The sequence below is a fragment of the Otolemur garnettii genome, unplaced genomic scaffold (genome assembly GCF_000181295.1).
Source record: "Otolemur garnettii isolate 467f Iridium unplaced genomic scaffold, OtoGar3 scaffold00001, whole genome shotgun sequence".
Lineage (NCBI taxonomy): Eukaryota > Metazoa > Chordata > Mammalia > Primates > Galagidae > Otolemur > Otolemur garnettii.
This window is the reverse complement of record NW_003852396.1, coordinates 1,528,707-1,553,606: the sequence shown is the minus strand read 5'-3', so window position 1 is coordinate 1,553,606 and position 24,900 is coordinate 1,528,707. Positions and strand designations below refer to the sequence as shown.

At 37.8% G+C, this 24,900-nt stretch overlaps 1 non-coding gene and 2 pseudogenes across 1 annotated transcript; all 3 read right to left on the bottom strand.

The window, feature by feature from the left end:
- Positions 1 to 9,180: 9,180 nt before the first annotated feature.
- LOC111724530 lies at positions 9,181 to 9,283 on the bottom strand. Its single transcript, XR_002772822.1, has one exon. It is a non-coding gene; the product is annotated as a U6 spliceosomal RNA (small nuclear RNA).
- A 1,487-nt stretch (positions 9,284 to 10,770) lies between these two features.
- Positions 10,771 to 12,650, bottom strand: LOC100948234 (annotated as a pseudogene).
- Positions 12,651 to 14,412: 1,762 nt separating this feature from the next.
- The window catches only part of LOC100944012, a 23,851-nt pseudogene continuing 13,363 nt past the window's right edge, over positions 14,413 to 24,900 (bottom strand).

Here is a 24,900-nt window from a genome sequence, read left to right as displayed (position 1 = left end):
GGATGAAGCCTATTTGATTGTGATGTATAATTTTTTAATGTATAGCTGCAATTTATTAGCTAAGATTTTGTTGAGTATTTTTTCATTGATATTCATTAGTGAAATTGGTCTGTAGTTCTCCTTTTTAGTTGAGTATATTCCTGGTTTTGGAATCAAGGTGATGTTTGCATCATAGAATGTGTTGGAGAAGGTTCCTTCCTTCTCAATGTTTTGAAATAGGTTCTGCAGTATAGGTACAAGCTCATCAATGAAGGTGTGATAGAATTCTGATGTGGTTTTGTTCAAAGTTTTTTATTGTTTCTGTAATTTCAGGTCTTGGTATTGGTCTTTTCAAGAAATCTATTTCTTCCTGGTAAAGTCCAAGAACATGGTGTGATTATAGGTATTGGTCCATTTCCTCCACATTGTCAAATTTCTGGGCATAGAGATTTTTGTAGTACTCATAAATAATATCATAAGTATCTCTGTGGTATCAGTTGTTATTTCCCCCTTTTCATTTCTGATTGAGGGTATTAAAGATTTACTTTTCTGTTTCTAGTTAATCTGTCTAATGGTTTATCAATTTTATCTATCTTTCCAAAGAATTAACTTTTTATTTCATTAATTTTATGAATGATTCTTTTGTTTTCAATTTCATTTATTTCTGATTTAATTCTGGTTATTTCTTCCTTCTGCTAGGTTTGGGATTGGATTGCTCTTTCTTTCCCATTTCCTTAAGATGATTCATTATCTTCTTTTTTGGATGTAAGCATCTAATGTGATAAATTTCACATTTTGAAAGTATAAAAAACAGATTAGACCATGGAGAAGAAAGAATTTCAGAGGTAGAGGATAAAGCTCTTGTGCTAACTTAGGACTGCTATTGTAGTATGTCACAGGTTCTTAGTGGCTTCTGTCTTCATTGTGTTATTTTCAAGAGGTTACTTATTTCTTCCTTTATCTCCTCCTTGACCCAACTGTCATTCAGCATAAAGTTGTTTATTATTCATGCCCTTGTGTGGGGATGACAATTTTTGTTGGAGTTGAATTCCACTTTTATTGCCTATGATCTGAATAGATGCCAGGTGTAATTCTAATTCTTTTAATTTTGTTTGGGTTTCATTTGTGTCCTAGGATATGATTTATTTTCAGAATATTCTGTGGGATGATGAGAAGAACATATATTCCTTTGCTTTGGGATGGAGTGTTCCATATATGTCTATCAAGCACAGTTGTTCTAGGGTTGCATATAAGTCCCTTGTATCTTTGTTTAGTTTCTGTTTAGAGGATCTGTCTAGCGCTGTAAGAGGCTCTGTTAAAGGCCCAGCTATTACAGTGTTACAGGAGATCATATTGCTCAGACCAATTAAGGTCTGTTTCATAAATCTGGGAGCATTTATGTTGGATGCATAAATATTTAAAATTGAAATGTCTTCTTGTATTATTCTCTTGACCAGTATAAAGTGACAATCTTTGTCTTTCTTAACTTTAGTTGCTTTTTATCCATTTGTATCTGAAAATGAGATTGCAACTCCCTTCTTATTTCTGATTTCCATGTGCCTGAAATACTGTTTTCTGATATTTCACCTTGAGTCTTGTTTTGTCCTTGGAGGCTAGGTGTGTTTCCTGAAGTGAACATATAGATGGCTTATTCTTTTTTATTTAATCAGCCAGCTTGTGCCTCTTCAGTGGAGAATTGAAGTCATTTACATTTATTGAGAGAACTTATAAGTGTGATGGAGATAAATTCATCTTATTTTGTGAAAGTTCATTATTCAGTTTTATACTTTGTGTTATTGTGAAAGCTAGGTTTTGTCCTTTAGTTTCTGGGTGTTTACTGGTGATCCACTGTGATAGTGTGTACAATAGGTCTAAGTATTTCCTATAAAGCTGGACTTGTGGTAATTTTCCTCAATGTGTGCATATCATGAAAATATTTGATTTCTCCATTAATTTTAAAGCTTAGCTTAGCAGGATATAAAACTCTGAGCTAAAAATTGTTTTGTTTAAAATGTTAATGGTGGATGACCATTCTCTTCTGGCTTGAAAGGTTTCACTTGATAAGCCCAGTGTTACCCTGATGTATTTGCCCCTGTAGGTCAGTTGGTCATTAACTCCTGGCTGCTTACAAAATTTTTTCATTCATCTTGACTTTGGAAAAGTTCATAACAATGTGTCTTGGGAGATTCTCTGTTTGAGTTAAGATGACCTGGAGTTCAATATCCTTCTGACAGGATTATGTTGGAATCTTTTGTGATAACTTGGCAAATTTTTGTTTATGATAGTCTCTAATACAGCCTCTATTCCTTTGGGATGATTTATTGTCCTTCAGGGATATCTATAATTTGTGTGTTTGAACATTTTTTGAAGTCCTGTAATTGTTTGAGTGAATATTCTACTTTCTCTCTCTTCTTTCCCATCTCTAACTGGCTAAGTTAGCAGAAGAGCTTTATCCTCTACCTCTGAGATTCTTTCTTCTCCATAGTCTAATCTGTTTTTGATGCTTTCTACTGCATATTTAAGTTCCCTAATTTCCTTCAATTCCTTAAACTCTGCTATATCCTTTCTGCATTCGTCATATCTTTCCTCCCTTATTTGGTTCTGTTTTTGGATTTCCTTTTGGTTATTTTCCACTTTCTCAGCAATTTCCATCATTGTCTTTACAATCCACATTTTAAATTCCCTTTCTGTCATTTTCATAATTTCTTTATAGGTAGAATCCTCTGCAGTAGCTACCTCATGATCGGTTGTTTCTTCCTCCTCAGGAGTATTTTCTTTTTGCCTGCTTCCTTCCCCTACTTTTCCCTTTCACCTCTTCCTTCTCTTTAAATTACCCTGTCTCTGTGATTAGGTGTTTAAGTGTTCTTTTGGTATAGGGTCAAAAGGAAGAGGTGAGTGAAGAATGAGAAGGGAGAAAGAAAGAAAAAGAGAGAAGACAAGAAAAATGGGAGAAGGTAAAAAGAAAGGTTGACAAAAAGAAAAGAAGAAGAAGAGAAAGAGAGAAAGGGAGTAATAGCAGTGCTCATTGCATGCTTTAACTTGCAATTCCTGGCCTCTGGGTGGGCTGGGATGGGTGGGTCCCTCAAGATAAGGAGCTCCTTCCCAGCCTGAAACAAAAACAAAAACAAAAACAAAAATTCCACCTCCATCAAATACAAGGGGGGAAAAAACCCAGCAGTATGTCACAATGGGGACAAAGGAAGGACACTTTAGACCAAGGGATCAAGGTCTTCTTGAGCCATGCCAATGCATTGGCCCTCCTGCACAGACTTAGAGTGAGGCTCTTTCCTGTAAATTCAATACAGATTGACAAACAACAAAACATCTCAGAAAAAAAGAAAAACTAATAATAATAAAATTATATAAAGAAAATTAAAAATAAAATTGTGTAAGATGTAGAAAAGGGTGGGTATAGCCTAGTTGTTATTTGTGAAATGCATATGAGAAAGATAAGAAAAGTAGAAAAATCTTCACAAAAAGAGAGAAATGGAAATGAAAGAAGGAATAAAAGGGGTGGAAAAACCATAGCAGAAATGGAGCCCTCATTATTGAAGAAAGTAAAAATGGAAATGTAGAAATACAACAAAATAAAACAAACAAGAAAAAAAAAAAAACCTAAGGAAAAAAAGAATAAAAAGTGCAGAAAACCTACCAAAAATGGAGCCATTACTCTTTTTTTTTTTTTTTTTTTTTTAGACAGAGCCTCAAGCTGTCCCCCTGGGCAGAGTGCTGTGGCATTACAGCTCACAGCAACCTCCAACTCCTGGGCTCAAGCGAGTCTCCTGCCTCCGCCTCCCAAGTAGCTGGGACCACAGGCACCCGCCACAACGCCCGGCTATTTTTTGGTTACAGCCATCATAGTTGTTTGGCGGGTCCGGGCTGGGGATTCGAACCCACCACCTTAGGTGTACGTGGCTGGTGCCTTAGCCGGTTGAGCCATTACTCTTGACAAAACAAATAATGAAAATGTAAAATACAAAAACAAAGCAAAACAAAAAAACCTGAGGGATTAAAAAAAGGAAAAACAATACATCATATTGCTTGGACAACAGGTGATGTTCTGGAGTTAGGAGATGCTAATCACAACGCTATTGCAGCTGTAAAAGATGGAGGGTGGAAGCCACTGTTGCCAAGGTGACCTGGTCCCATCTTCCTGATTTATTTGCTCTCAATCCGTGCAGGGTTGGGAGCCTGAAGCTCAAGTCAGTCTATTTAGGAGATGCGCCTCCATCTTACCAATCAGGGCCCCTTGGCCACAAAGTGGCTTTCCCAGAAAAGCAGGTCTTGCTCACTTCTCCCCTAAAGAGGCTGCCTAGCTCAGCAGGCATGCTAGAACCATCCTGGCACTAGGATGCTGTGGGCTGTTTCTCCCAGGCAGCTCTTCCAAAATGGCAGCACTCTACCAGCAGCCAAACAATAACAGCTCAGCTCTGCCTGGTGACTCAAACCTGGCCACTGTGCTCTGTTTAAGATCACTCCCTCACCCAAGTTCTCCCAAGGCAGCTCTGGCAAGTACACAGTTCCAAAAATAAAGTGCTGGACTGGCCTTCTCTGTCTGAAACCCACACAGAATGTCAGGCCTCTGCTGACGTGCAATGACTTGCCTTCTATGTTAGTTCTCCACTGGTCCCAACCTTTTCATTGGCTCCTAGAGTCTCCTGCTGCCTCTATGCTCCTCCAAAGCAATGCCTCCAGGCAGGGCACCCTGGCTGGAATCCTTTTTCCCCAATCTCTCCACCAGTGGTTGCAAAGCACATGTCTTTAGACAGCCACCTTGCTCCACCTCCTCCAAGAATCCCAAGGTTTCTTTTTAAAGACAAGGTCTCCCTATGTTGTCCAGGTTGGCCTTGAAATCCTGGGCTCAAATGATCCTCCTGCCTCAGGCTCCAAAGTAGCTGGACTAGCAATGACCACTTTATCTGCCTTAAAAATTCACATTCTGAAAGAGGAGAAGCCAGTTATTTTATAAAGTGTTCCTCCACTTGAGTTTGTTTAACATTTCCTTCTTTTAAAATATCACGTATTTTTGCAAGAAATATCACTATAGTGTACTATATCTTCTCAGGGCTTCATATCAGCATAATATTAGTCTATCTGTTCCATTACAAGCAATGATAAGTTTGAACACTTAAGAATAATGTAGGCCAGTTTTTTTCCAGTAGCAAGTTATTATTTTTTCCCTTTGAATTTAATTAGTAATTTGTGGATAGCTATTTTGAGGTGATGTAAATATCCTATTTCCTCATCAAACTTTCCCCACTAAGTTTCAATACTGACTGATGATTTTTCCAACTCCGTCGTACTTCTTATATTTATTAGTTTGCATATTACTGGAAGAAAGAGGCTTCCTTTCCTTCTCTGCCATTTATGTACTTACATATATATTAACATAGACACATAGATTATTTTACTTAACCATTAATATTATTATTTGATGTTCAAATTGTCCCAGTTTTGTTCAATGTAAGACTCTGCGAACTGGCCCAGTGTGGGATTTTGTTATGCCATCATCATTCTTTGAAATCTTCTTACTTTCTGGCTTCATAAGATCTTCCAGACTTGTTTTGTACTTTTCTTGATTCAGGCTGGCATCTGCTTTTTCTCTGAAGAATCACAGTTCCTTTTAATGGCATTTAGCAGAAGGAATGTGGGTATTGGGTGTATTTGTTGCTATTGAGATATCAGAACATCTAGACTCTCTTAGCATACATGACTAGGAGACATAAATATAAAAGACATATATACATGTAAACTTATTAAAAGTCTAGAGCTCACAGTGATAACTCTCATCTTCAGCACTACAGAGGACATTCTAGTCTTCCTTTTTCTTCCATAATTGTAGCTTCTCCTCCCTTTTCCAACAGGAGGCAACTTGGCTTTCAGTATCTTCTATATATATATTTTTTTTTTCATTTGCTTATGGCTAAAATACACACAGAAAGTATTTTCTGGATTGCTAACTCCTGACATCATGGAAAGCAAACTTAACCAACTAAATTTCAATACAATCACAATTCATTTGTAAATAAATTGACACATAGTGAAAGGCAAAAATATAAAATGTATACTTACTGTGTTTTGATAAATGCAAACACACTCATGTAACCATACCCTACCATGATACACACATTTCCATCACATCAGAAAGCTCCTGCTACTTCTTCCCAAGCCATCAATTCTTCAAAGGCATTTTTCACCATTGGTTGGTTTTGTCTGTTCTACAATTTCATATGTATCTTGAACATCGTGAAATGTTTTATGAATGTTTTGTTGTATAGACGTTTGCTCCTATTTTAATCCTCTGGAGATTGTTGATTTTTTTTTAAGAAAGCAACAAACCTGGGGAGGTGCCCGTAGCTCAGTGGGTAGGGCACTGGCCACATACACTGAGGCTGGTGATTAAACTGGCCCTGGTCAGCTAAAACAACAATGCACCTGCAACAACAAAAAAATCGCAGGGCGTTGTGGCAGGTGCCTGTAGTCCCAGCTACTTGGGAGGCTGAGGTAAGAGAATTGCTTAATCCCAAGAGTTTGAGGTTGCTGTGAGCTGTGAGCCATGGCACTCTACCCAGGGTGACAGCTTGAGACTCTGTCTCAAAAAAAAAAAAAAAAAAAGAAAAAGAAAAGAAAACAACAAACCTAGATATATTCAGACTATATATTCTTTCTCAGTGTTTGCAAGCTCTGGGTTTTATTTTTAATATTTAATGTAAACTTCATATATAAAAGACTCTTAAATCAGTTGTATCCCTGCCATGCATTTTGTATACAGAATATGGTGACCCCTGAGGGGCAACAGGGAGAAGAGTTTAAAAAATGAAAAGAAAAATATTAAGAGTTTCTAACAGTTAAAAGTGAGCAAAGATTAGGACGGTTTTACAAATGAGCCAAACAAAACAAAAGGAAAAGGACCTGGAAGGTGGACTGAGCTGAGAGGACGGCAGCTGTTACAGGACTGCACACTGAACTGGGCACAGACAGTGTTCTGGAGCCACAGGACCCTGAAGGACAGAGCCGACTGTATGCTGAGGCTGTGCCCCAGACTCCGCCTCCCCCTCCACAGCAGGACACACATAACCAGCATGTGTGCACCAGGCCTGCTGAGGCCACTTTTAACTGTGAGGTCTTCGAATTTAATAAACTAAAACTGCAGGGTGCCAGGGGAATGGGGCAGCCGGACTCTAACCAGACTCACTCTTCAAGAACCCTGACCACGTCCTGCTCCTCTGCAGCCAACACACATGACTTGAAAACCAGTCTGAGAGAATAGCGAGCAGTCGCAAGTGAACCTGGGTTTAAATCTTTACTCAGGTCCCTAAACCTTCACTTTGCTGGGTTGGGTCTCTTTGGTGGATGTACCATTTAGGGGTTAGGTTAAGGTGACTAGATTTTAACATTAGTAAAGTGGGACACCATTGACTGGGGATGGGGAGGGGGTGTTCTTAATTAAAAATTTGGTTTATATGGAGCAACAAAAATGTTCATAGAACGCAAAAATAGTATTGTAATATATTTTTTAATTTCAACATAAGTACAATTTACAAATGTAATACATTAAAAAATTATGTACAGTATTTTATTCTTTGGCATATTTCTCATTTGAGTGAATTTTTTTTAGGAGATTGCTGTCGTTGTTTAAAAGATCATGAAATTTTTAACAAGAATTTGTTAAATTATATTTCACACATAAAATGACTTTCAAAGTCTCAACGCTTAATTGTGATTTTTCTGATGTCCACGCTTTATTTACTGTAGAAAAAACGCATTCAGTCGCAGCATTAGTTCCTGGTAAGGACAGCATGTAGCCCACAATTTTTAGTGCGTTATTGTATTAAACGTAGTTTGTTTCAAAATGATGAAATATTTCTAACCATTTGTTCTCTATCATGATTTTGCTGATGCCCAAATCCTAATTAATATTGTTTTTAATAATGATACCTCGTAAGTCGTGTCACTTTCAAGGCCAGCGCCAGACTTTTTGCTGCCATTATAACATATAAATAATACGAGTACTGTCTGCTAAATTCATGAAATAAATAAATAAAATACTTACCTAAATTATTTGAATAGCTGATTTGTTGACATCACTTGTTTAACTAGCACTAGCACACAGTACGATGTGTATCATCTGAGAGACAGTTACAAAATGTTCTCATCATTGCCAATGCCAAAAAATGCCATTGTTCATTAAGTCCAAACAATGGTGGTCGAATTCTAACAACTGATTGCAATGTGAACTTTGATAAGCATTTCTCGATAATCAGTTCTCAACAATTATTTGTTGTTATTAAAGTTTAACATTATAAAATTAAAAAATATATATAAAACTCGTATCCTGGCGAAATAGCCACATGGCAGCTGAAAACTGTATATTCCCTTCCTGTTCTCCCACTGTTCCCTAGCTTGTCGTGCATTCTTTCCAAAAATCAGGACTTTTTACAAACATCATGGGATGCAGGACAAATTATTAAAAATCAGGACTGTTCCACCAAAAGTGGGACATCTGGTCGCCTTAGTTAGGTGAGACTTATGTAGGAAGTTCTACTATGAGTTCAGCGGTCAGGGCCGTGGCTGTGCTGTGCTGCTCTGTTGCATGCAGCTGAGCTGAGATTCCTGCAAGCTTATATGCAGTTGGGGTCCTCTGATCTGACTATGTCCCCTCCAGGACTCCTCAGAGGCACCCCTAGACTCTCAGGCTCAAAAAATGTTCATGTCCCTTATACAGTATTCAGAAAAATATGATTTCTAATAGGGTTCAGCCAATCTGTCATGTCAACTCTAGGAATATATTATCCTATTATCCCATAGTTTCCATTGCTTCTATTAGAAGTTATCTATGAGTCTATATATTGTTGCTTTAAAGATAAAATTCTTTTTTTTTCCTGGTTACCTTTATTATTTTTCCTTTAATATTATTTTTCTGCATTCTTCTGTGACAAATTTAGTCATGAATATATTTTTATTTATCTTCTTTGGAATTCATTAAGCTTCTTAAATTTGTGAATTATTGTCTTTAAAGCCTTTCAGAAAATTCTTGGCATTATTTCTACAAATTCTGCAGCATTCTCTCTCTGCTTTCTGTCTGAAACTCCAGTTAAACAATCTGTAACCTGCTTCTCACTCCATAATGCATTTCTTTCACTCTCTTAGTTTTTTCTATCCTCCTCTTTCTGTGGATATTGTGTTCTTTTTCTTTTTTTTTTAAATATGGAACGCTTCACAAATTTGCGTGTCATCCTTGCGCAGGGGCCGTGCTAATCTCTGTATGTTCCAATTTTAGTATATGTGCTGCTGAAGCAAGCACTGGATATTTTTTACAATTAGATAATATTGGCTGAGGCTATTTTCTTCTGACATACTCCATTTCATCAAGATTCTCTTTAGGTATAAGTGACCTAAACATCAGTAATTTTAGTTATTTTTTTCCTCTAGCTTTAGAATCTTTAACTGGTCCTTTTTAAATCTACAATGATATGTTTTACCATTTCAAGTAACTTGCTAGAATTTTTGGATTTGAATTTTGATTCCTAAACAATTGTAAAATACGTGTCTTTTGAAGGACATCTGATAATTCCAGTATCTGGAGTACCTACAGATAAGTTTCTCTTAACGTTTTATACACTATTCTTGCTTATGATGTCTTTTCTGTTCAGGTATTTGATCATCTTTGATTGTATCCAGACCACCATGGCATTTGAAAAATATATAATAAAACAATCTGTGGCCTCAGGTAATATTATGTCCCTCCAACATGGAATTTTGTTTGCTTATGCGAAGTACCTGGAGGTTCTAGTCATCCACGATGACCTTAATCTAATGTTATGGCTTGGATATTTTCTGGGCGACTTACATGCCTCCATACTCACCATCCATGTCTGAGCTGATTTAGTTCTGTTTTACTCTAATACCTACGATGTGTCTACTTAGGTCTGCAATCCTAATTGTGAAGTTGTTCATCACATTGCCAAATTTTGGCAGATTCTCAACTCCAACTTCTATTCCATTTGCATTTCAAAAAAATACCAGGAGTGCTGCTTGCCCTCTCAGTTGTCTCTTTCTGTCAAATGCCTTCAGAAAATGCAGAGACTCGACTGCTGGCCTCACCTGTTTTGATTTGTCCCCTTTCAGATGTTGTCTCAGAAGTTTTTCAATAACATTGTTTTTATACAATTATTTTGTCTCAATTTTTAAATCTTCTTCAGAATGAGAATTTTTTGAATTAAGTAGTTAGTCCTCACCGAGCAGCTGAATTTTCTTTTTTTGAGTTGGAAAAATCAGACATAGAAACAAAAACGTAGAGTGTATATCAGAACGGATTCTTAGAATGGCTCTGTGAACTGACGTTTAGTCAACGACCCTAGAAACAAACAAGAATTGAAGGCAAGAGTGATAGGCTTTTTCCTTCGCTTGCTCTTTTTTTCTTTTTTCATTTCCAAAAACAAGCAGTGCCCTTTATTCAGGGGTGGTTTACATTTATGCATAAATTTGCTTTTAAAAAAGATGACTGTTACAATCAGGTATGCGATCACTTAGATACCTCAAATTTCTATCTGTTAAAAATACATTCTTTTAGAAAATCCAATTTAATCATCTCATTCTTTTTTTCATAATTTTCTCCAAACAGTGATAGAAGTACTCCTTGATGGAGAGAATGCAGAAAACTTTTTTTGAGTATCCCCAAATCATATATCTATAATAAAGGTTTGGCTCCAAGGAGCTGAGCTCTAATTAGTGAAGTAGGCCCAGTTTAGAAAGTGGCAATGAGGTGGTAACTAACAATTGTACTAGCCATTACCAAAATTTCACAATTTTAGGGATCTTTGTTTTGGGTTTCTGTGGTTTAGGTGCATCCAAGATTTCTTCATAGTCTGCACTCATTCCCTTCACCCAGCAACCAACGGTGACCATTTGATCTGAATTCTGACTTTCAGGGCAATCTTTCTTTAAGTGTTTCACAGAGGCACAAAGTTTGCAACCATCAGCATAGAGCCCTTTGGGATTATCAGGACAAGATCTAGACAGGTGTCCCATTCCCCCACAAACAAAACATTTTTCAAAAGGACATTCACCAACAGCTGGGTCTACTTTACCCTTACATTTGGTTATCTCATGTGTGGCGACCCATCGGGCTCCTATGGCCCTGGTCTCGGTTAGCGCAGGAAGGAACCAGGCGAGAAGCTGATTTAGAAGTACAAGCTTGTGGAAGGCGGGCTAGCCCTTAACTTTCCGGGTAGCCCCGACCAACCTCCGCACCAGCCTTTTATTGAGCCAGAACAACACAGGTGAGGGGAGAAATTAACAAGTGTCTACCTGCTGAGGGCACGGCTCCTCCCACAAGGAACTGCGGTGGAGGAATGGCCTGCGGTCCACGCCTCAGCTGCAGATCATCTTGCTCGGATGTTGGTGTCTCCTACATCATGCTCTGTGGACCCACACTGGTAACATATTCCAGTGCCCATATCTTGATTTTCAAGGGCGGTTGGGCAATGTGCAATTCCATGACCAGGTTTTCTATGATGGAAACACACGACTGCATTTTTCTTTGCTGCTTGTCTTTTTAATCGTCTTCCTTCCCGTCAACTGTCTTTCTTTAAAGCAACTGCAATTTCTTCCCTCACATCCTGAATGTCTGATGCTATAATCTCCCCATTGTGAACCATCTGTGAGTTCTGTTTTAGGTATTCCATGAGTCCATTCACATCTTTGTTTAAGTACTCTTTTTTCTTTTTGTTGTTTTTGTGTTTTGCCTGGGGTGCATCATTTTTAAGGAATGGCCTATTTGTTCCAACTTGTTTATGCTTTGGTAGGTTTTGGCTTGTTCCCTCAAAGGACTGCTTCTTCACGTCCTCCTACAATGTTACAGACAAGGGTCTGTTACTAGTGTGGCAGTCATGCGTGCCCACCGAGTCACAGTCTGATCAGATGTACCTTAGCAATTGTGCACACATCCTCCTTCACTCAGTCTTAGCAGAACAAAGTTTCTATGAGAAATAGTATGTTTGGCCCCCAAAGTCTACCACTGCTGTAGTCTGTCTAAGCCTGTGGCCAGAAAATAGGCAGATCCGAGAAGTCTAACTGTAGAGGAAAGGGTGAGCTTGAATTGTTTGACACTAAGAAATTACAGTTCAAAGAGGTAAAATCAATTCCCCAAATCCAAGTTCTCTGATTCTAAAGTCTATTTGTGTAATTACTACACTTCACTTAAGAAAAAAGAATAGACAGATAAAAACTAAAGATGAGCCTATTAAAATTAGGGGAAAGGTGGATACTAAGTTATAAAGGCTGTTATACACTTGTAAATTTAATAGGATCAGTGGGAACTAGAAACAGCAATGACTTGAAATTCAGGTACTATCTTAGAACTTCTGAAACTCTGTCTCTTTAACACAAAGCTTAGTTCCAGCACCTGGAATCTGGCTGACTCTTCAGACTGGGGTGAAAGAGCCCCCAATGAGTGTAGGCACAGAAGGCAGATGGACATCTTTCTATTTTTAAATGCATTGTATATCCCTTTTCTTTCATGTCTCTGTAAGCTTGTCAAATTATTACAACAGAGTACAATGATTTCTTTTCTAGCAGACTTGTTTTAGTAGTAGCAGATTTACTTCCAAAAGTTAAGCTCCTGGACAACCGGATTTTATCAGCACATCTGTACTTTTAGCAGATTCCATTTCACAGGTACTGTCATTTGCTACTAATTTATTTGGCAATTTTTTTTATCTCCTTTTAACTTATGACTTCAAAACATTTATCTTCGATTATATTACTGAATAAGTAATGTCAGCCAGTTAGTGGAGAGGTTAGAACAGTCTGCCATCTACATAAAAGTTAAGAATTCTAAAAATTAGTACTATTTATGGATTAAATTATTCTTACATTAACTCTGTATCTTATAGGTCAATGTCTTAAAAAGTTGTAGTACAAAAGGTTAAAATTCTACTTAAGCATTTAGTTTCTTAGTCTTTAACACGTCTATAAATATAGGAAATATTTTAAAAGCTGCCAAATATAGTCATTAATATTTCTGACATCGTGTCATTCCACACTTCCAGAATTCAAATTTTTTTTTAGAGATTGTTCTTCCTAGGAATTTCTATGTAACCTGAAAGTCCAAGATCAGACATGTAAGAGTCCCTACCTGTATTATAAGCAAGATCTTGGTTACTTCTCCTTGAAGTTCCCTCTACCAGGACACATCAGTGCCTGACATTTGATCTTTCTTAAAACTGGACTGCAATTCTCCTTCTATCCAGAGACCTCTGTTCATAGCTCAGCTGCCAACATTTATGTCACTACCAAATCATCTCAGAGCTGCTGCAGCTGCCACCTCTCCCACACCAGCCTCTGAAGCAGCCACTCTCAATCTGGTTGTGCACTTTCAAAAGATGCTGGCACCCCAGGAATGTGCTGGCCCGAATAGATCAGATTTTCTGGAGGAGAAACTCAGAGCAGAGTTAGTGCTCTCTTCTCTCCCTTACAAGCATGAATACAGATTTTTTTACTTTTCACTTTTTAGGGTATGTAATAGTTGTATATATTTTTACATGTGATGTTCTGATACTAGAATTTAATGTGAATTAATCAAAAAAAGGTAATTGTGATATGTATGCCCTCAAACATTCATCATTTCTTTGTGTTAGGAACATTCCATTTCTACTCTTCTAGTTATTTTAAGGTACGCCCTAACTGACTGCTTATTGTAGTCACGTTGTTGTGCTGTCAGATGTTGTTAATTCTAGCTCTTAACTGTATTTTTACACCCAAAACTATCCCCCCTTTACTCCCCTGTCTGCACTGCCCTGCCAGCCTGCAGTAGCCATCATTCTACAGTTTCCATGAGATTGCTTTTAATATTTAGTGCCCACATGTGAGTGACAACATGCAAGATTTGAGTTTCTGTACTTGGCTTATTTCACTTAACATAATGTTCTTGAGTTCCATCTATATTGTTGCAAATGGAAGGATTCCATTTTTTAGTTTTTACAAAAAGACTCAACAATTTTATTTTTATTGTAAACCAACAATTTATACTTGTATAAACTTATGGAGTACACAGTGATGTTATAATCTATGAATACAACGTGGAATAATTAAATCAAACTAGTCAATATATCCATCACCTCAAATACTTAACATTTTTGTGGTAAGAACATTTGAAATTTACTCTAATATTAACTATAATTACCACATTGTGCAACAGAACTCAAAAAAGAATGAAGCATTCTTCATAAGATTTTGCATCTTTGACCATCAATGAGATAAAATATCATTTTCAAAATAGCATCCAAACATGAGTATATTTACCTACATCCTCCAGGTCATAATAAAGCAAGCTGGTGAACAGAGTAATAATTCATGGTATTTCATGTTTAACAAACTGTTAACAGAGAAAGTTGGTTGAAGAAAGGCATAGGAACATTTGCCTTATAAGAATTAGATCCGAGGGGCTCCATAATCATCTGGCATCCGTTCAATATTGTATCTGTGGTTAGAAATATACATGATAGGAACTCCAGGGATTTCCGGATTCTTCGTTTAAGGTCTTGGTCAACTGTGGCCACGATGTAACACTTGTGCTGAGTCACTCTCTGTGCTAAGCAGTCATCTGCATAGGTTCCTTTGTGTGTGCATGGTAATCGTTCAAATCTTGGATCCTTGGCAATCCTGAGGGCCACTCGATACTTCTGTCCCAATTTCTCAATTTTAGCCATTACACAGTCAGTTATACAAGGAATGTACTTGGCATACAGACAGTCCATCATTGACTGAACTAAGTCCAGTTTGGCTTTAATGGAAAAGTTGATAAAGTTGGTGTTAACCAAGATGTGGCAAGACGGGCTCAGTTGTGTATTATATTGGAAGAATAAGCAAGAAGGGTGCTGGGGGACTTCTCTTTCCTTTAACGTGCTGGGATCTTTCTTTTCTTTCTTTTTAGGTTTCAATTTGTCCTTTTCTTTAAGCCTCTGATCCCTGAGACTAAGCATTCCCTTTAAGCCTCTGATCCCTGAGACTAAGCATTCTCTTCATGGTTGCATACGTCCTTGTTTTCTTTTGCTTCCCCAGGCTCATGCCACACTCTTGTTTCTTCCGGAATCACCAACCTTTTTTTTTTTTTTTTTTTTCTGGAGACAGAGTCTTAAGCTGTTGCCCTGAGTAGAGTGCATTGGCGTCACAGGTCACAGCAACCTCAAACTCTTGGGATTAAGCAATTCTCTTGCCTGAGCCTCCCAAGTAGTTGGAACTACAGGTGCCTGCCACAATGTTGGGCTATTTTTTGATTGTAGTTGTCATTGTTGTTCGGCAGGCCCAGGCTGGATTCTCACCAGCCAGCTCCAGTGTATATGGCTGGCACCCTGGCCACTTGAGCTACAGGCGCCAAGCCAAGGATTTCATTCTTTTTATAGCTATATAATATTCCTTTGTGTTTATGTGCTACAAATTTTTTCATCCATTCACCCACTGATGGACACTTAGGTTGATTTCAAATTTGGGCTGTTGCGTACAGTGCTGCAATAAACATGGGAATACAGACTTTTTTTGTATACTTCATTCCCTCTTTTTTGGATACACTGCATGCCTCTTAGTGGGACTGCTGGATAATCTGGTACTTCTATTTTCAGGGTTTTAAAGGATCTCTGTACCACTGTGTGAGGGCTCTCCTTTCTTCATGTCTTTACCAGAATTCATTATTGCCTTTTTGATGAGAGCCATTTTAACCAGGCTGAGATGATATCTCATTGTAGTTTTGATTTGCAATTCTCTGGTAACTAAAATGTTGAGCACCTTTTCATGTATCTATTGGCCATTTGTGTATCTTCTTTGGAGAAATGTCTATAACAGATTTTTATTAACTCTTTTCATCGTAGCCCAAACTAGGTTCTGCATCTGAACTTTACTGATAATAAGGAAAAAAAATAACAGGGAATTACAACATTTAAAATTTAAAAACAAACTTACTCCAGACTATTTTATATGGCCTCTATCTGAATCCAGGCTTCCTGGACTACCCCTGTGGAGCTTTTGCAGGCTTCATTATCATTCTCCTGGGGTTCTTACAGGACGCTCCCTGTGTGGCTCCTAACCTGCTTCCCTGAGCCAGAGAGTAACTTCCCAGTGCTGTTGCAGTGCCCATGGATAGATCTGGAGTAGACTCAAGAGGCACTCTTCATAAAGGAAGGAATTTATTATTAATAAACCCTGAGGCTTGCCTCCTCTTTCTCATTTTCTATTTCAGAGAACTGGCGCTGAGAAAATCCACCTTCTTCAGAGACAAGTACACTTGGTAACCATAGAAGTGAGCTCTGTGACCCCAACAACAAGGACAGATAATCTCATCACAACTACACCCTCAACAGCTGCTCCTCAAGCAGTGCATACACAGAAGGAAAAGATTTCATCTTACAGCTCACTCTCCTGTATGGTAAAAAGGACAATGCTTTCCATTTTTTAAACATTTCTCTGTTATATGTAGTGTGTGTATGACTATAAGAAGATGGACATAAAATTTGTCTGCAGTTTAAAATAGTTAAACATAGTAAATTGCACATGAACTTTATTGACACTGTGTGCATGTATTTAAAAAAAAAAAAAAAAAAAAACTAAGACTCACTCTGTCACCTGGGTAGACTGCCATGGTGTCATCATAACTCACAGCAACCTCAAACTCCTGGATTCAAGTAATCCTCTTGCCTCAGCCTCCTGAGCAGCTGGGACTATAGGCATACACCACAATGCCTGACTAGTTGTTTGCTATTTTTAGAGACAAGGTCTTACTCTTACTCAGGCTGGTCTTGAACTTGTGAGCTCAAGCAATCCACTCACCTGGGCCTCTCAGAGTGCTGGGATTACAGGCACAAGTCAGCGCACCCGGCCCTGTATATAGTATATTAATAGTTCAGTGGCAACTGAACATCTACAAATCATCTTAGCTCCATTTTATGGTCTGTCCTTCGCTTGAATTTCATCTATGCAGTTCGTTTTTGTTTTCTTTTTTCTGGTGTGAACTCCTAACCTGTCTAGATGCCCACTCAAAAATAAACAAACAAATGAATAAACAAAACTAAGCACATCTCCACCCACATCTACCCTCCCACACATACACACACAGTGAGGGCACATTGCAACCTCTTGAGTGCGGGACACAACTCTAAGAGGGACTCTACCTAACAAACTCAAATATTGTAACCTAGCTGTTTGTACCCTCACATTAACCTGGAATAAAAAATATTCAAAACAGGAGGCATCACACTACTTTATTTCAAAATATACTACAAAGTTATACTAATCAAAAAAGTATGATACTGGCATAAAAGCAGACACACAGAGCAATTAAACAGAACAAAGAGCCCAGAAATAAATCTACACATTTACTACACTTGATTTTTGACAATGATACCAAGACCACTCCTGGGGAAAGGGTAATTTCATCAATAGTATTGTGGGGGGTGGGGGGCTGGAATAAAAATAGACCCTTACTTCACACCATATTCAAAAATCAACAGAAGAATAAAAATAGACCCTTACTTCACACTATATTCAAAAATCAACTGAAAATGTATTAAACTTAAACATAAGGTTTGAAACTGTAAAACTACTAGAAGAAAAAGCTTCATAATGTTGGTCTGACCAATGATTTTTTGGATATGATCCCAAAAGCTCAGGCAACAAAAGCAAAAATACACAAATGGCATTACATCAAACTAAAAAGCCTCTGCCAAGTGAAAGAAACACTCAACAGAGGGAAGAGACAACCTATAGAATGGGAGAAAATATTGCCAAAACATACATCTGATAAGGGGTTAATATCTACAATATATGAAAAACTCAGTAGCAAGAAGACAGGTAACCTAACTTCAACATGGAAAGGACCTGAATAGACATTTCTCAAAAGAAGACATACCAATGTCCAACAAGTATATGAATAAGTGCTCAACATCACTAATCACCAAGAAAATGCAAATTGAAATCATATTGAGATATCATCTCACACCTATTAGAATGACTATTATCAAAAAGATGAAAGATAATACCTAATGAGGTACAGAGAACAGGGAACCCTGGAACACTGTTGATGCGAATAAAATGTAAATTAGCACAGTGTGGAAAACAGCATAGAGGTTGCTGAGAAAAACAAACACAGAACTACCACATGACCCACCAAGCCCACGTTTTGGCATATATCCAAGTGAAATGAAATCAGTATATCAAAGAGATATCTACCCTCCCATGTGCATTGCAGCAGCATTCACACAACTAAAATGGAATCAACCTAAGTATCCATCATCAAATGAATGGATAAAGAAAATGTGGTACCTAAGTACAATAGAATAGTATTCAGCCATTAAAAGGAATAAATCCTAACATTTGCAACAACATGGATGAACCTGGAGGACCTGATGTTAAGTGGAATAAGCCAAGCACATTATTTTACTTACATATGGAATCTAAAAGTCCAACTGGTAAAAGAGGAGAGAGAATGGTGGTTGCCACAGGAATGGGTGAGTGGGCAATTGGGGGGATGATGACCAAAGGATACAAATTTCAGTTAGACAGGAGGAATAAGTTCAAAAGATCTATTCTATGCCATCGTGACTATAGTTAATAACGATGCATTATATACTTAAAAAATGCTAAAGGTGTAGATTTTTGTGTTCTCACCCCCCAAAAGTATATAAGGTAATGCAAATATTAATTAGCTTGATTTAGCCATTTTGTAGTCTACACAGATTTCAAACATCATGTTGTACATGGTAAATTTATACAGTTTTGTCTGTCAAAAAATAAGTAACATAAAAAACAAACAAATTAATTAATAGCATTTAAAAAATAAATACAAATTTAGTGAAGAACTCTCTCTCCAAAGAAGCAACTCTGCCTAGAGCAAAAGACACTTTGCAATATCCTAAAGAGTTATTTAATTCTTAATGTAGTGTACTTGCTTGCAATTTTTCAAATACTTTTTTCCCTCTTATGTTTGGTTTTATATTTGTACACTCAGGTGTTTTCCCAGAAGAAAAAACATTCCACAGCCAATGTGCATCCAGACCAGAGCCTCTTGCCAGAGAATGTTGGTTTTCAGCTTTGACAGAATGGATTTTTCTGTTATTCCTCACAATGTTTCAAAGATCATACAACCGATTTTCCACTTCTGCTAATGCCCATGACATGATAAGTTCTCCAAAACAATCAAAGCAAACAGGAAGCTCTTCCCAAACATAGAGCTTAGGAGTGAGCGCTCAGGTCTCAGTTTTGAGCTAAGAGACACAATTGAATTCCACCTGCCCATCCACAGCTTGCTTCAGAAATCAATACTATTCTCTCAGTAACCGCTATCTGACTCTTTCTGCCAACCTTCTCAGTTCTCATGTGGGATTAACTCTAAACCCCTGTTACATATACATACACCAGGATTCTTAACTCTGAATCATCCTTGTCCAATTTTATAAGAGTTTCTTACAAGAAAATGTAAAAAAATAATTTATGGGTATTTGTTACAAAATGAATAAATATTATAAAAAATTAGAAAAATATACCCATGCAAAAACAAAAAGCATTATCCTTAAGCCCACCACCTAAATATTACTACTGACATCTTATAAATCCTTTCTCCTATCATTTTAGGGGATATATGTACTTTTAAACAGAAAAGTAGAACAAGAATTACAAAACCTCTGTAACCTATTTTCTTTTTTTTTTTTTGATGTCCATTAAGTGTTTATATTCTTTTTAAATTAGGATACATAATTTATTTATTTTTTATTAAGTCATTTGTACATAGATCATAAATACATTTATGCCATTATGGGATTCAATGTGTTTATTTGTACAAATTGGAGTGCTTACATCCTACTAAACAACATAGCCTTCACCACTTTTACCCAATTACAGGATTAAGACCTTTGTGTTCTACACCTGATAGATCCAACTTGTATTTGTAATATGCTCCATAGCTGTGGTCCCCCTTCCAACCCTCCCTCTGTCGACCCACCACCCTCCCTTCCACTCTCTGTCCCCTTCCCCCCCTTCATCCTAGGCTGTAGTTGTGTTTCATTTATCATATGCTTGTGTGAGTGATTGTAAATTGGTTTCACAGTAGTGCTGAGTACATTGGATAATTTTTTCCCATTCCTGAGATACTTTACTAAGAATATTTTCCAGCTCCTATTTTCTCATGACACAATTGATTTTTTTCTATGCTGGTAAACATTCTTCTATGATACTACTTCTTCTACAATACTACTATGTTGGTTACATGGCATGTCAAAATTTATATAACCAAGCCCCTGTTGTAAAGCAGTTAGGTTGTTGTTGTCATTATAGGCAATATCTTTATAACATAATCTTTTACATATCCATAATACTTGTCTTAAGATAAATTCCTAAAAAGAAAAAAAATTAAGTTTTTAAAAAAGATGAATTCCTAAATTCAGGAATACTAGATTGAAATCCATGTGTATTTCTTTAAATTAGAAATGCACATAATACTTAGTGCTAAGATATCTTCCAGAAAGTTTAATCCAGTTTATTCTTCATTACCTTTGCCAATAAAGGATATCAACTGAGTTTTAATTTTTATAATTTTGTACTTCAAAATATAGACTCTCTTTTTCATATCATTTCACATATTACCATATAATGCCCTACCTGTGTTTATTAGCAAAATTGAATACTTTTTTATGTTGTAGGCAAGTTGTTTGACTTATTTTGTGAATGACCTGGTGGTAGTTTGTGACCATATTTATTTCCTCTTTGATTTGTTTGTGAATTAGAAATTCCCTTCACCTTTTTCACATATTAGTTACTGTCTTGTAGATCTATAAAATCTATTTTGTATGAAAGACATTATAAATGTTGGCTTCCTATATATGTTGCAATTTTTCATCATTTATTTCTCTTTCCAAAAATAACAATTTTTTTACATTTATTCCTTGAATCAATATTAGTAATTATGCAATAAAATCAACCAAATTCTACTTGCTGGATTTTGTCTTTGAAATCATCCTTAAGAAAATCTATCTTTCTAAGATTCTGCAACCATTCATATGTTTTTCCCCCCAAAACTTTATAATTTCAATTTTAATAGCTAAAACTTTAATTCATCTAAAAATTGGGTAGTGCATGGAATGGAGTAAAAATATAAATCTCTTTCTTGAAATAGAGAGCCAATTGTCACAAAACTAGGTTTTCTGTAACTCATTTTTTTCTCATCAATTTAGAATACTGCTCTCATTATATGTCAAGTGCTTATATGTAACATTTCTGGATTTTCATCCATCTTCTTCTTCTGCCATCTTATATACAATTTTAATTGTATATAATTTGTTTTTACCCACTTTCTGTCTTTTATTTTCCCCCTCAGATGGAACATTTTAGCTCTTCTAAAATATTTTTAGTTATTAACTATAACTTGTAGAGTCACTTTGGAAAATTGGAATTTCAATGGAAATTACATTCTGTTGGTATATTAATCGGAGGGGAATTTATTTCTTTATAATACTAAGATTTTAGGCCTCATGTGGTGGCTCACATCTGTAATCCTAGCACTCTGGGAGGCCCAAGCAGGTGATCACTTGAGCTCAGTATTTCAAGACCAGCTTGAGCAAGAGACCCCGTCTCAACTAAAAATAGAAACACTAACAAGAGGCAAGATGGCCCACTGGAGCCAGCTTTCAGCATAAGCTCCTGTCCAGAGGGAGAAATAATGGCCAAAACCAACTGGATAAACCTGAAGATCAGGAGCTGAGCTGAGAGAGAGGATGAATGGGTTCACGTCATCCCTGCTGAGGCAAGCTGGGACTCCAAGGAAGCAAATTTCAGGTATAAAGCTCATCCCAAAGAGGATGAGAATCCTTCCCCTCCCCGCCAAGAGAGTGGCTTGCTATATTATCACAACGAGTAAATAGTGAAAAGAGACCTCTTGTTTCAACACATGAGAGAGAGCGGCTGAGGACTCCTTCTCCAAAGAGATCCTTCTGCAAGCCTGGGCAGTCTCTTGCCCAGAATAAAAGTTGAACAAATATTTTCCCTGCCTTCCTGGACTCCCAATCCACCCTTACCCCCCACTCCTGGCAGTCTGGAAGCCTATGCCCTGTAGAATCCAGAGTGTCTGGCAGATATTTTGCTAGGGTAGGCATCTCATGGGCTCTGAGACAGCTGTGCTGAAACTATAACTCTAGTAGAAGCAGGGAGTTGCAAGGAGAGGGGAACATGCCCTGTGCTGAGCAAGTGCATTACAGCATGTACTCGCCCCGCTGACCGGGGACCCTGCAGAAGCACCACCTACTGGCAGCTGCCCACTCCTTCAACCAATCTGAGAGTGGCACACCCTACTCACAGCACCACCCCTGACTGTGGTGGTGGCTCCATGGACCCTCAGCAGCACACTCCCACTGGGTCCAATTAGGGAGAGATACCTCCCCAATTCTGTGGAACATGGAGGGAGCCTGACCTCACCTGCAGAGGTTCCAGATGAAGTGTGGCCAGGGCAAAGGCATGGTCTCTGAGGGAGAGAACCACATGCTGCCACAGTAAACCCCCCACACTGGGTATAGATGCAGGTGGAACACTACCCAGTTTCCAATGAACACCAGAGGGAATCAGGCCTGAACTCCTCTTGCCTACAGGTTACACAGTGAGACAGCCCAGTCATGGAGGCATTGACTCCCCTTTGACTCAGGTGCAAATCCTTGGTGTTCTTCATTACTGGAGAGAACTAAGCTACAGCCTTGAGGTGTTACCAGTGACTGGGTGTGACAGAGGTGCAAGGTGGGGAAGGAGGCACAGCCCCCTGGACTAACTCTTTTGCTACATAGGCCTATCTGACTCACTGGAGCATCAGAGCAAGCCACAGTTGAGTTGACAGTGGACCCCTGCTGTTCAGTTGTTGGAGACCTTTTGAACTCTCCCACTTGATCTGCATTTGTGCTGACCAGGACAATTGGCTTGGAATTCTTGATCTGGGCCTATCACCCAGGAAACCTCCAAGGTTGTACTGTGATTGTGTTGTAGTGGGAGGGTTCGATTCTCCTCTTCCAGTTGTTGCCTATGGAACTTGTATGTCTCCACAGCTGAGATTTCAACCTAAAGTCACTGATTCACTAGGATTGGACAGAGTCTAGCTGAATACAAGACAGAGCCACCTAGGCCTAGGCCCATCACAATAAGTAGGTCCCTGGAATCTCAGGCTGCAGTACTAAATGGGACCTTTGTAAAGCTGTACGGGAAAAGCCACAGTCACCAGTCCCAGCTCTTTGGTAAAGGGCCGGTTAATTACAACTCCAGGAGCCCTCAATTCAATTTCACCTTACTAGCTTCTCTAGCCAAATGGTGAAAAATATTCATGGGGTAAATCAGCAGAAAAACTCTGGCAACATAAATAATCAGAGTAGATCAACTCCCCCAAGGTACAACAAAGGAGATGCAACAGAAGACCCCACTCATAAACAAATGGCTGAGATGTCAAAAATCGAGTTCAGAATTTGGATGGCAAATAAGATTAACAGAATAGAAGTAAAGTTGGAATTAGAAGTTCAAGGAGTAATTCAGAAGTCGTCTCAAGAATTCAATGAATTCAAAGAAAATCACTAAGATTTTGACAAATTGACATAAGAATTGGCATCCCTCAAAAATCTGAGAAATACCGTAGAATCCCTCAATAATAGAATAGAGCAGGTAGAAGAAAGGATCTCTGACATTGAAGACAAAGCTTTTGAACACTCCCAAATGCTCAAAGATGAAGAGAAGTGGAGAGCAAAAATGGATCATTTCCTGAGAGAGTTGTGGTACCATTCCAAAGAGCAAACTTTCACCTTATAGGAATTCCTAAAGGAGAGGAGAATGTTCCAAAAGGCACAGATGCTCTACTCTAAGACATAATTGAGGAGAACTTCCCAAGCAAGGCAAGAGATACTGAAATTCAGATAGCAGTTTCAGAACCCCAGCCTGATTCAATCCAAATAAAGCATCTCCTAGGCACATTGCAATTAAATTTGCAAAAGTTAATATGAAGGAGAAAATCCTGCAAGTAGCCAGACGTAAGAAAATCATAACCTACAAAGGGAAGAATATTAGAAGGACTGCAGATCTCTCTGCTGAAACTTTTCAAGCCAGAAGATAATGGTTATCACCCTTCAATCTCCTAAAACAAAACAACTTTCAGTCCAGGTTCCTATATCCAGCTAAACTGAGTTTCATTTATGATGGAGAAGTCAAATATTTTAATGATATATACATGTTGAAAAAACTTGCCATAACTAAACCAGCTCTTCAGGATATTCTCAGACCCCTCCTTCACAATGACCAGCACAATATTCTACTAGCAAAGTAACCTTATTCAGAAATTTGTGATCAAAACCCAACTTCCAAAGTGGCAAAAGGATTAAAAACATCCACTGTTATTTAAAAAACCTTGCCACCCAAAATACTACCAGGCTTATCAATACTCTCAATTAATGTGAATGGCTTAAATTGTCCTCTAAAGAGGCATAGGTTGGATGACTGGATACAAAAACTCAGGCCAGATATCTGTTGCATACAAGAATCTCACCTTACCTTAAAGGATAAAAATAGACTCAGGGTGAAAGGATGGATATCTATAATCCAGGCAAACAGAAATCAGAGAAAGCAGGGGTTGTAATTTTATTTGCTTTAAACATTAGGCTTTAAACCAACAAAAGTAAGGAAAGACAAAGATGGTCACTTCATATTTATTAAGGGAAACACTCAACATGATGAGATTTCAATTATTAACATTTATGCACCCAACCAGAATGCTCCTCAATTTATAAGGGAGACCTTAACAGACATGAACAATTTGATATCTTCCAGAACCATAATAGTTGGAGATGTTAACACCCCTTTGGTAGTGTTGGATAGATTCTCCAATAAGAAACTAAGCAAATAAGCTCAGCGCCTGTGGCTCAA